General features: G+C 38.8%; 1 protein-coding gene across 7 annotated transcripts in view; it reads right to left on the reverse strand.

The window, feature by feature from the left end:
• LOC113540242 (ADAMTS-like protein 1) overlaps window positions 1–12,315 on the reverse strand; it is a 104,579-nt gene that overhangs the window by 72,756 nt on the left and 19,508 nt on the right. The window contains exon 2 of one of the 7 annotated variants that reach the window (XM_053233239.1): window positions 11,229–11,414. The exons of the other annotated variants lie outside the window; for them this stretch is intronic. The gene's annotated coding sequence lies outside the window, so the exon portion shown is untranslated. The remainder of the gene's footprint in view (window positions 1–11,228; window positions 11,415–12,315) is intronic. 7 annotated transcript variants of the gene reach the window in all.

Raw genomic sequence — 12,315 nt, forward strand, 5'->3', positions numbered from 1 at the left:
TTTAGCAGTCTTTCCTGTTTGCTTGGTCGTACTGACCCAGACCATCTTTATTCATTGTATATAACGCAACTGTATTATATATACACTTTTCAACTGTAGTATATATATATATATATATATATATACACTTTTCACACTCATTTATTAGTTGCAGATAAAATTATAAGCAATATTTACTGAAATAGACACATGAGAGCCCTTTGTAAAAAAAGTGATTTAACATGTTCATTAGAGAAATTAGAGAAATTCCAGATGCTGGAAAAAAAAACACTTTTGGTATTGCACCACTTTCAGTAAAAAATTTAAATAAATCATTTTGGCCTGAATGGAACATAAAGGCTAAGTAAATAAAGCCAGAGGGGTAAGGGGAATGATGATTATCAAAATAATAGCACTTAACTGTCAATAGGCCTCTTGTCAGCCTTACATTTTAATCACACCATCATAAACGTGTCAACATCACGTCGTATCAAATTAGATGTTACTAAGTACCTCCCAGTCCTTTTTGCTTAAAAAGAAAATCATGTCCTGTCATCATACATTACCCTGCACAGAGATGATCATGGTATTTGGATTTAATGCTAAATTGCACAGCACTTTTCGGACCTTTCCTAAACTCCTAGACTGTTGAGTGACCTATGTCCACATTCATTAGAGCAGCCATATAATATAAGACGTGAACCTGACTAAAAGACCTCCACATGGAGCAGCGTATGAAATACAAGGCTCCGGGTTGACCTTTAATCGTTCTCAAGGGACGAATAAGTGCAAATGAGAGAGTAATTCCCGTCAAGTCCCCACTTGTGTGAAAACTCGCAGTCCAAACTCGATCCTTCGTTCCCAGGCTACAAACAGAGTCATGGTATGCTAAAGGTGTTGAGTGGCTGTAACTATCTAAATAGGCTGCAAGGATCCGGTTTGGCTGCAATGAAATCTGGAGCTCCTGATGAAATTACATATATTGACACATGGTATCATTAAAAAGAGTGAGTTAGCATTCTCATATTCACAGACAGGCACAAAGCCTCAGTAGTGCAGGAAAAGAGGTCCAGTCATGTGTGAGTTCTGCATCCATACAAACACCAAAAATTGCTTTTTGTCATTTAAGCACTGAAACAGCACATGAAAAAAAAAAAACTTAGCCAATGGCTTTTCTTCAGTGAACAGGAAATGATGGCATTTTGATATGGCCAGGGTGGATATTATTACCACGACAGTGACAGATTACATGGTTTAATAGACACAATGCTCTTACGACATGCCTGGTTTTACCTCCCAAGGACCTCCACTGTTTCATGTATACACTGTATGCAAAAGATGGTCTGCATTTGCAACTGAACTGACCTGAATAGCAATGGTAAAAAAAAAAATAAACACACACACACACACAGAAGGTTCACACATGGCTATAGGAGTTTAATTTGCTCTGGCTTAGAGATCTGTTTATACTTTATATAAATTATAAAGACTCCCAGTTGTACACACAAATAGTTGTACACACAGTGAAACATTTGAACACACAAGCAAAGCAACTGCCTCTCCAAGCCATAGCATGCTCTGTCTGAGGGTTGTGCTCTCACTACTCAGGAAGAATGAGAGGATGCACTGTGCTGACATAGTTCTGGTTTTGATTATCTGCCCGGTTTACATCCTTGATCACACCCACTTAAGACAAAAAAAAAAAAAGCCATTTGTTTTCCTGAGGGCAGCTATGACGCATGACAGATGGTTGGCTATATGTTGCATCAGTGTTTGGAATTTAAAAGCATTTATATTGGCAATTTGTAAGTGTAAAACACTAAGAGAGCATGTTACAAATTATGCAGCAATATAGTTCATTCCCATAGAGATTCCCATACCATTCTGAATCAGAGCTTTCTACAGTCAAGGACAGACCCTTGCTTTGAATGCTCTCCCAGAGTAGCTTAAGTCCCACTGCCTAATGCCAAGAATGCTTATGCAGAGGAAAATGTAATTAGATAATTAGTTAAAGAGGGTTGGTCGGACTGGGTGGCATTTCCCAAGTGGCAAATGTGGTGGACACCCAAGTCTAGAAAGCAGGGTGTATCATGCAGAATTGATTACACAGCATTCACCCAGCTTACTGCTTGAGGATATGAGGAGCCAGAGAAAAGACCGGTAACTCCCTCAGAGACTTGGGCTGAACAAACCATGTGAATTATGTGAGTCAAACAGAATGTATTCTGGGTCAACAGAAGGGTCCATATGTTAGCAACAAAAACCATTTTCCTTTAGGTGAGGCAGCATATTTCTTAAGCTGAGTCAAAGGTGTTCACCAACCCTTTCAGCATCTGATCCACATTATTACTTTTCTCCATGAAATGATGGATATCTTGCCACTTCAGCTGGACCTTGGTCAGGCCCCACAGAGGTAAATGGGAGTTGGATAGAAAGCCAACCAAACACATACACTTTATTTAGTGTCAGGAATTTGTTGCTCAGATTTCAGCAGGCATATACAGTACAGTATATACCTTATAGTGTACATTTGGTGTACAGTAGCATATACACAGTAAAGTGGAAAGTACCTGGTGATGAATTAACACTGGCCAACAACACTGTAACAGTTAACACTGTAACACCAAGAACTACAATATCCACAATATCTACATATCCACAAATGATCACTAATTATCACTGTCAAAGGGCGTGAGAATATCCTATGGCCTGATGGTTGATGGCAGATTGTGATATTAATCGGGAGGGCTAAAATCTAATATCCAGCAATGGCTCAAAGATGAAATTATTAGGATTGAGCAACGAATTACAACATAAGATAGGCAGAAAGGCAGCTGTGTTCATGGTTTCTAATTCAAGTGTTTAAAGTCTAAGTGTTTCAAGACTGTAATGCCCTACTGGATTCATGCTGCGTTTCCTCTGAATATTAAACATGGTAAACAGAAAATTTGCAACTTTCTTCATTCAAACAAAAAACCCCTACAGTACAGTCCTGTCATCTGTCCTTTTGTGTAATTTGCACTTTGCATAATGTGTGCTTAGGCTATAAACTTTTAGTTTCTCCTCCAAAGCCATTTTGGGGAAAAAAGATGATGCAGTAAATAATCCACCTTACTCACAGTCATTACATTCACGTAATGTATTTCACATGCGCCTTCTCAATCGCTGCTAATATGTTACAGATGTATCAGTGAAGTAGGCTGACAAAATATCAGCTCAAATGTAGGGGTGTTTGACTCTGGCATGACTGTCACTGTTAGACTACATGAATCTATAGTCTGAGATAGAAGGAAATCAGTCCCAGTCTTTCTTCTTCATATAGTGTGTATTTTTCTTATGAACACTGTTGATACTGTTGTGCTTGGTTCCAGAAAAATCCAAAATAATCCATCAGCAAATAATCTGATGTGGATGCCAAAAATGAAACCTTATATTCATGTATTTTTATGTGAAAGACAGGGGAACTTGGCCCTGTTAGCCCATTTATACCAGCTGCCCCTGCCCATTTGCCATTTCCATCCTATTTTCTTTTAAAGATAAGTCAAATGGACATTTAACAGAAGAGCAAATAGGAGCATGTCACAAACCCAGAGCACATTCTCTCTGAAAGCAGAAACACCCTGGCATGCTAATTTCACATAAAACCACAGACACGCTCATTTGATTGCCTGCGCACCAACATGACAAATATGCCCTTAGGCAGTTATTATTTGGAACAAATGCCAGAACAGCAGTGCCAAAGCAATGGCATGGCAGAGGAAAAGAGTGGGCGAAGTAGTGCAAGACAGACAGGTTTCAAGTGCCAGCTGCCTGACAGTGTACCTTTAGAGTCTTTTGTCAAAATCCATATTAACTAGAACTACTAATTAACACAGGTGAAAGCAGCTATCAGAAAAGGGTTAAAGTATCTTAGATTAGTCCACTGTAAATTACATATATGCCTAAATATAATGTGCTTGCACCATCTCAAGCACACAGTTCGATTGGCTGCACATTTCATAATTATATAGTCTGTCACAAACGAGCCTCCTGCCCATCTCTTGCAGAGCCGGTATGGTATGCTGCGGTTTTGAAAAGTGCTCTCCATTCAAACATTTTAATTACAGGAGAGTGAGAGTGCATGATTTTGATTCAGCACTCCTTCTCTGTCATCTGTCATACTTCATCATGGTTGGATTAAAGAAGATTATGATGGTAAAGACATTTATATAGCACGTTTAGGGTACCATATTTGCTCTGGCTACGTTGAGTGATGGTGAAATGTACATGGTACGCTACACTGAGCTTTTTTGCTAGGACTGAGCTTTTTTGTTAGTGCTTCAATCTGATTTCTGGATTTCTCTGAAGAAAATGCGTTGCTTTGCTGGTATAGTTAATTGGTACTATTGTATTTAAAGAAAGTGAATAAGATTTCTTGAAATGGTGCCATGGTGTGTTCACTAGAACTGTGTGGTGAATGTTTATATACAATTTTGCAGCTGCTTTCTCATGAAGTTGGCCTGCCACTTGCATGTGATTTGTACTTTGGATGTCTTTAAAAAGTTAGAGTTTGACACACGTCTTGTGCTGTTGAGCATAATTGCTGTGCGAAGAAAAAAGAAATCCAGATGCTGAAAGCTAATATACTGGGCAAGCATTGTTCAAAGCCTAGTTTGGTATATTTTTAACATATATCTGCATGTCTCTTTTTATAAATCTTTACATATTTCTCTCTTCATACCATCTGTTTCATGGGCTAGTAGTACAAGTGCTAAAAGACCTCCCAGAAGCCTGTTTTCTTTGACACAGACACGAATCCAATTCAGCAGCCAAGCCCTTAACTGAAGCCACATATCTCAACAAGCAAAACCATGCAGGCCTTAAGTAGCTGATACTGGAGTGAATGAAAGCTTGTAATTAGTCATAAACGAGAAGAAAGAGGAGACAGCTAATTTAATGGGGAGCTACTACAGAATATTCCATTATGATGCCAACACTCTTTTAAGGTTAATCTTAGGTCATATTGAAGTCGGTCGTGTTATTGCCTAATGTGAGTGAAAATCTGAAGCCTAATTTTTTTTTACAAGCAAGAAAGCTGATGCTATTGCATGAAAGCAGCAGCTGTTGCTTGAGAAATGAACTACATTTTGATTCTTCACTTATCTACCCATGTGGGCTTCAGATTTCTGCAGTAGTCTCTTTAGCTGCCACACTGTTTGTGCAATGAGGCTAAATTGGCTACGTTTATCAGAGCATAGCAAGCCAGCCAGTAGAAATATGCAATTTCTTTGTGTATGCTCTAAACTCTTGGTTATGATACTGTTTCTCAGAAACACTACGGGAAAAAAAAAAAACTTTTTTAAGGCTATGCTTCACCATGGTCCATTTGCATCTTCAAAAGAGCACCAAGATAATTTTTTGTACCCCACTTTTTAAAACCGTACCAAGGGTGATGTGCCGATGAACTTCAGCACATCACACTGGGTGCATCTTCTGTGTCAGCATGGAAATACATGATATATGGTACTGTGTTCTAATACTGACGTTATTCCTGAATTGAGACCTGTTTAATTTGTAACACTGGCACACTCTTAGCCCATAAATAAGGTTGCCGTGTCTGAAGTCTGATTTCGTAATGACATATAGCACAGGCAATGTGGGTGGTTCTGGATTACAGATTTCTTAAAATGTCCAAGTCCCAAAGGTGGTCTGAAATATTGCCCTGTTTTGTATGAGCCCTATTCATAAATAGAGTACTTTAGCACCACGTATTATAAAATACAAATGCATTTTGTTACTGTGTAACTAACTTCAACCCTGGGGTCACTAGTTGAAGTTAGATTATAATCAAATGCTAACATATATGCTTCCCAGCACAGTATGGCCACTCCTGCAGCCCACGCCTCCACTAGAAGACCCTCATAAGAGCATGATGTATGAAATCCTGGGATAAGTTTTGTACAGAATTTGGAAATGGCTATGTGTAAAATTGCTTGTGAAAGTTGCTTACTACTAGTATGTGTTAAGTCTGGCATACGTGCATCCTGCCATGTGTTTGTAAAGCACATGATACAGTACATGGCCAAAAGTTTGTGGACATCTGATAATCGTACCCATACAGTATGTGCTTTTTGAACATCCAATTCCATATTTAGTCCCCCTGTGCTGTTATAATAACCTCCACTCTTCAGGAATGGCTAGAAGGGAGATTGTAATGCTATGGCATACAAAGACATCCTATATAATCCTATTGTGTGCTTCCAACTTTGTAGCAACAGTTTGGGGAAGACCCACATATGGGTGTGATGGTCAGTAGTGCACAACTTTTCGTCATATAGTGTACATTGTAAACATTAATGTAAACATTTGCTTATGCTGTTTTACAAAGAACAAATACAATTGAACTGTTAAGGGTCTTACTCAAGGACCCAACTGTGGCAGCTTGATGGTGTTGCTATTTGAACTCCCTTCCAATCAGTAGCCCAAATCTTTAACCACTGAGCCAACACTTCTGCACAACCAACAGTCAAGAGGACCTGGCCATTTCACTCTACTAAAGACACTCAGGTGCTTGTTAAGTCCCTTGTAATCTCAAGATTGGAGTACCACAATCTGACAACTCTTCTCAAGTGTGGTATCAAACCCCTGCAATGGATTCAAAATGCAGATGTGCAGCTTGTTTTCAATCTCCCGAAGTACACCCACATCATCCCAATGCTGGGTTCTCTCCACTAGCTTTCTGTAGCTGCCCACATCAGATTTAAAACACTGATTATTGCCTACAAAGACAAAAACAAACGCCCACTTTACCTGAAGGCACTTTTCAATCCCCCCTATGTACCATGTTTTCTTTGAGCCACAATAATGGCTTGACTTAACCCACAATGCCTCAAGACACAAAGAAGTCATGCATCAAGACTTTTCTCTATCCTGGCACCAAGATAGTGGAATAAGCATTTCCTGGATGCCAGTATGTCTTCATATACAGGCTCCACCTCTTCACCAGTCCACTGACATGCTCATTCCTGTCATACCCAGACTCCCGGCACAGCTTTTGCGTGACACCCATATTCACTGGAGGGGCCCTGACTTGTGCTTTGGGGCTGCCCCACAGGTTTGCGGTGTGCTACTGATGCTTCTCTCAATATTATGTCTATTAGTTATGGTCTGTCAAGTCTCATGTAATTCACCAGTGTGTATGGTTAAAAAAAACACTGATTGTAAAGGGACATATAAGTGCACAGTAGGAAGGACAAAAACTATCATCCATCATAGACACCCCAGCTAAATCACTGAACATTTCTGCCAACATCACTGATGCAGTACTAGTTCTTTTAGCTGGTTGCAGTTCAACAAAAGCAAAATGTTCCCCATTTATTACTCTCAGCAACAATGTAGATCATTGTGCATGCAAAAGGCAAATCATCTTTATCTGTGTATGTTCAAGTCTAACCTAATATGCTTCCAAATATACTGATATATCAAAGTTAATGCACATCCACATTTTAGAAATAATAACAAAATCTCTGGCACACCAAACTGACTGCATTCTGGCCAGCCTAAAGAGACAGATCCCCAGCACTATTTAAATTCTTTAATACAGCAGAAGAGATTTATTGGGCACCATATGTGTGGTTTCTGTGTGGCAGGCTCTATAATGTGATGGAGGTCACTGCCTCTCGCTTCCAATGCTCTGGCTCGTATGTTCAGTAACACTCTCCCAGTAGCTGTTTGCTCAGTAGATTTTCAGCGCCACTGCCTTTCCCAAATACTGGGGTGCTGAGAGATGGCCCCTGTTTGTTTTCACTGTTACCAAGATCACGGAAACAGTCAGTTTCCCTGACTATCTTCATCTCTGAAATAGAAAAGTCAAATGTTGGCCATTCTCCCAAAGGATTAAAGTTCATTATGTGAGTATGTATTTATTGTCCTTGTACAATCTATTTATTGTCGTTGTACAATTTCTGTACAATACATCAACGTTCAAGCATTTCTACTACAAAACATTTACATGGCATTGTTTTTGTTTAGCTTAAATCTAAAAAGTACCCTCTTCTTAACTGGGTCCACACAGTATATGTATACATGCAATCAGCATTGTGAGTCATTACAAAAAATATATAGAATATAATATTTCAAGTATACAGTACTTTAAGTTTATGCAGGTTTACTACAGTATATTTAGAGTAGCAGCATAAGTAATAGCTATATGGTAAATGTACTAAAATATCTTCAAAAATATTATTAAGGCATGTCTTAAGTTTATTTACTTTATATACTTGCAGTACACTAAAGTTTATTATATTTTCATAAGGAAATGGATCTGTGCATGCTTAAACTGATGTTGGTCTGCTAACCGATAGTGATCTTGTGCTCATAAGAATATGTTCACAGTAACTGATATTTTTGACTTTAAATTTGAGACAGTGCAATATAGTAACACACACAGAGAGAAAGAGAAGCATGGAGCAGGAAACATCCCCAAAATGACCATTAACATGTCAGCTGTGGTCTAAAGCCTGTGCAGTTTCCATAGCTTTTCAAGCTGCCATAAAATGAAAGCACAGACCCTTATTTTTTAATTTTCTGCCTACATCTTTATATACTTCGCTGAATCAGCTCATCAGCAGAACTCAAAATATCTGCACAATCATATATGTCTTTAATGATCACACAGCTGGCAGAAAATCAAGCACAGTATCTCATTGTATATCTCTCTGTTGCTAAACCATGGAACCATAAATGATAACATTTGGCAAGCTACCGATGTACCTCCTCCAAAAAAACATACATTGATGGACACAGAATGTCAAAGCTGTTACTGAAACAGCCAGGCTCCTGTGTATGGTGGCCATGATAAACACAGAGGGCACTTGTTTGCTTGCAGTCTGTGTTGACTAATGGAAGATGGACTGCCGATTTGCCAGAAAGTTGACTTTCGTGACTGTAGGGGCAGCATGTCTCTGCTCAGATTCCTGGACTTGTCAGGAAAAAACAAGCAAAAAAAGCAAGAATACCTCAATAGAAGCTCTGTATGTATGCTATGCTGGGTGGCCAAGCTATAGATAAAGACGTGGACATCTAAAGCTAAGTTTGTGAACCTTAAAAGCAAACAGCTTAATTTAGATGTCCGGAGTGTGTGTACTGGCAGTAAAGAGTACTGAGTGTACTCAGTGATTTTGTTCTGTTTGCACAGCTGAATGAAAACTCTGTCTGAGTCACATGTAAGGTATGGCGGATAATGTATAGGTTAGTGAAGATAACAGACAATTTAAAGCACTATGACACAAACAAACAAAAAAAAACCCCTCCGAAAACACCAGTGGTTGGTTTGCTAATAAATGCCATAGCATATGGCTTCAGGGTCAAAAATGGGTTCTTGTGTATTATAGTGGTTCAGAAGGTCAAACGACAGTGTCTGCCTTTTCCACAGTGCATTCTCCAGATGTGCTTCTTGGGAAGAACATATAGAACTGTATCAATTGCCATTTACAGCTGCTTTGGCTGACCTTATGGACAACAGGCATCTGGGACAAGAGGTAAATAAAACCAGTTGTGGGTGAGATTTTTAGAATGCCTGGAAAGGACAGCATAACTGATGAGATCTTAAACAGGTGTTCGCTGTAGCAATTCATACTGTACCCTGCATAAGTGCCTGATGCCAGTCATGCTTGGGTTTCTTGGCTCAAGGAGTGTTACTTAGCCTTTTACAGGGGCCTTATTTGCCTTGGAAAAACACCATGCCACTTACCTTAGCATTTAAACCACTAGTGGTGTCCCACAGACAAAAGGGTTTTTGGCTGAATCCTGTGGACATGAACAGCCTTTATGTGTGATTTCTTTCCCTGTACCATTTTAAACTAGCAAAGGAGCCCGTGCAACCAGCAGCCTGTGCAACCAGCAGCTCCATCAAGCTGCAAACATGCATTTTTGTTTAAAAACTTGCCACACTTAAAATGTGGGTAAACAAGCTAAAATATCTTACCACTTAAGTAATCACATTTTTTCCTGAGGTGTAAATGTTCCCATGACTCATAGAGAAAGCTGGGTTTGTATTTCTTGGTATAGCGCTGTTTACGTCAGTCATGGTGTCATCCGCAACTCCCAACTCTAAGAACTCCAATTCCCATAATTCCCAGCTCACCACCATGCCACATGATCCTCATTCAAACACCTGTCCCATTCTAATTCACTGGATTATTGATTTAACTCACCTGTCTGCAATCATGTCTGGGCTCACTTGCATACTTTGCAATGTCTCACTCCAGCATTGTGCCTGTGATATTATTAAGCCTTTCGTTCATTGCCTGGTTTGCCTCATTGTTTACGATTCTCCCAATTGTTCTGCCTAGTTCATGCCTGTCTGCTAATCGGCTGACCCCTTCCCTGCTTTTTGTTTTGAGTAATGCCTAGCCCTTCTGGTTTGTTTGCTTAAGCGCTCATAACTTGCACTTGCGTGACCGTTAGGAAAAACTGTTCACATTCATTCCACTAGCGAAACTGTGGTGTTTTATAACCTGTGTCAAAATGGCAAAAGACCACAGATAGATCCAGTGAATTTTTAAAAAGTCACATTGACTGTTTATTAGTACCCCATGCCTCGAAGCTGACCACATTGGTAGTGTTGCTATTCATTCCAAGTCACAGCTAATAAGCAAATAAGTGCATATTTATTTTATGTAGTGAATACAGCTGTTGTTCGGCAGCATTAGCAGTTTATTGGTGCTTTATTTAATGTTCTCGAGTTAATACCCTTTATTGTAAATGTTACCTGTCTCTCCTTAATAACTCCTTGTTTATTAAATGTTACTGATATTTTAATTACATCAACATTTGATATTTACACACCATTTTTCCTTAGATATATCAGGATTTCTGAATACTGATTTCCACATCAGACTGTATTTATTTTTAATCTATATTATTTTAATATGTTATGTTCCATTAAATAACCATTGCGTGAACCCACACTCCTGGATGATTTCAACCATTGGCATAGAGTGTTATACCACACAAATATTCATACGCATCACAGTAGAAGTCTTACAGTGGAAATTAATCTCACAGTTAATAGAAACAGAGTCAGAGCTTTACACTTTCATTCGCCTTGAGCGATATGGTATGGAAAAGCTATCTTACATTCAGCAAGGGTTTTTTGTCCCCTTTCATTTCTTTCTTTCATCCTAAGGTACATTCACTCATTCCTGACCTGGTGGGCACTGGGGGATGACTGCACCTTCTTATGCATCAATCAGAGGGGATTTACGTACCTCAGTAGGAGTACAGTGTTTCGTGTGCTCTTGAAATGGAATATCCCTGCCTGTCCATCAGTGAGACATGAATGCATAGTTTCCCAGGGGCCATTCATGTTAAGTGAGGGTTCTCCTATGCTTCTATTGTTCTCTTCATGATATCACATGGATAGCAATATCCTCTTGGCTTGATGCTGATCAAATCTGTGAAATGGATGGTTATATTCAGTGGCTCTCACCCTAGGTAAATGTTAGATCTCATTTCAGTTCAAGTTGCATGAAAACTCTTATCACTGTAATGAAATACAGTTACATCAGATAAGTGTTATACTATGTTCTTAAGTTAAAAAAAATCCCTTGCATGCAATAGGTTCTAGAGTTCTGTGTTTTTTTGCTGGCCTGATTCACCTTTTGAGCAAACTGACTAAATTCAGCGGCCATTATAATATCAAATTTCTCATTTAGAGTAGTAATGACAATGTACTGGACTGTTTACTTATCAAGGCTTATATGTTGATGCATTACAATAAACTGTGACAATAACTAAAGGTAATTTGATTAAGGATTCCAATGATGCCTGATGCATAATATTTTGCATCTATAATTCTGTGGAGTCTGACAAAGGAAACTCTTCTTACTGCTGTGTTCTATTACAGAGGGAAAACAAGTGACAACCTGGACACATATTACTATAGACGGTCACATACTAGACCTTAATTAATAGTTAATAAATGTAGTAAAAGTAGTGAATGTAGTAGTTTTTGTGATACTTAATGTAATGTGTTTGGATTTTTAAGAAATACACATAAGAAACTGAACTAGATCTGAAAATCCTGTTTACTCCCAAATTACTGGTCAATGCTGTAACCCTGTCAGATATTTTTAGTATAATTAAATTTAACTTTCTTGGCACTATTTACTTTGTACTTGACACAACAACACAGCACTTTGGAGTTTGGACTGCCCTGTGCTGAACACACACAGACCTTAATGAGGTTTTATCTCTTCTTATGCCTTGTACTGCATGGATTAGGAGCACAATCAGAGTGTTATAATCACTCATTTAATCATTAATCAGCCTGCACATTTGCCAAAACAGTATTTT

Source organism: Pangasianodon hypophthalmus, chromosome 4 (assembly GCF_027358585.1).
Source record: "Pangasianodon hypophthalmus isolate fPanHyp1 chromosome 4, fPanHyp1.pri, whole genome shotgun sequence".
NCBI classification, from domain to species: Eukaryota; Metazoa; Chordata; class Actinopteri; order Siluriformes; family Pangasiidae; genus Pangasianodon; species Pangasianodon hypophthalmus.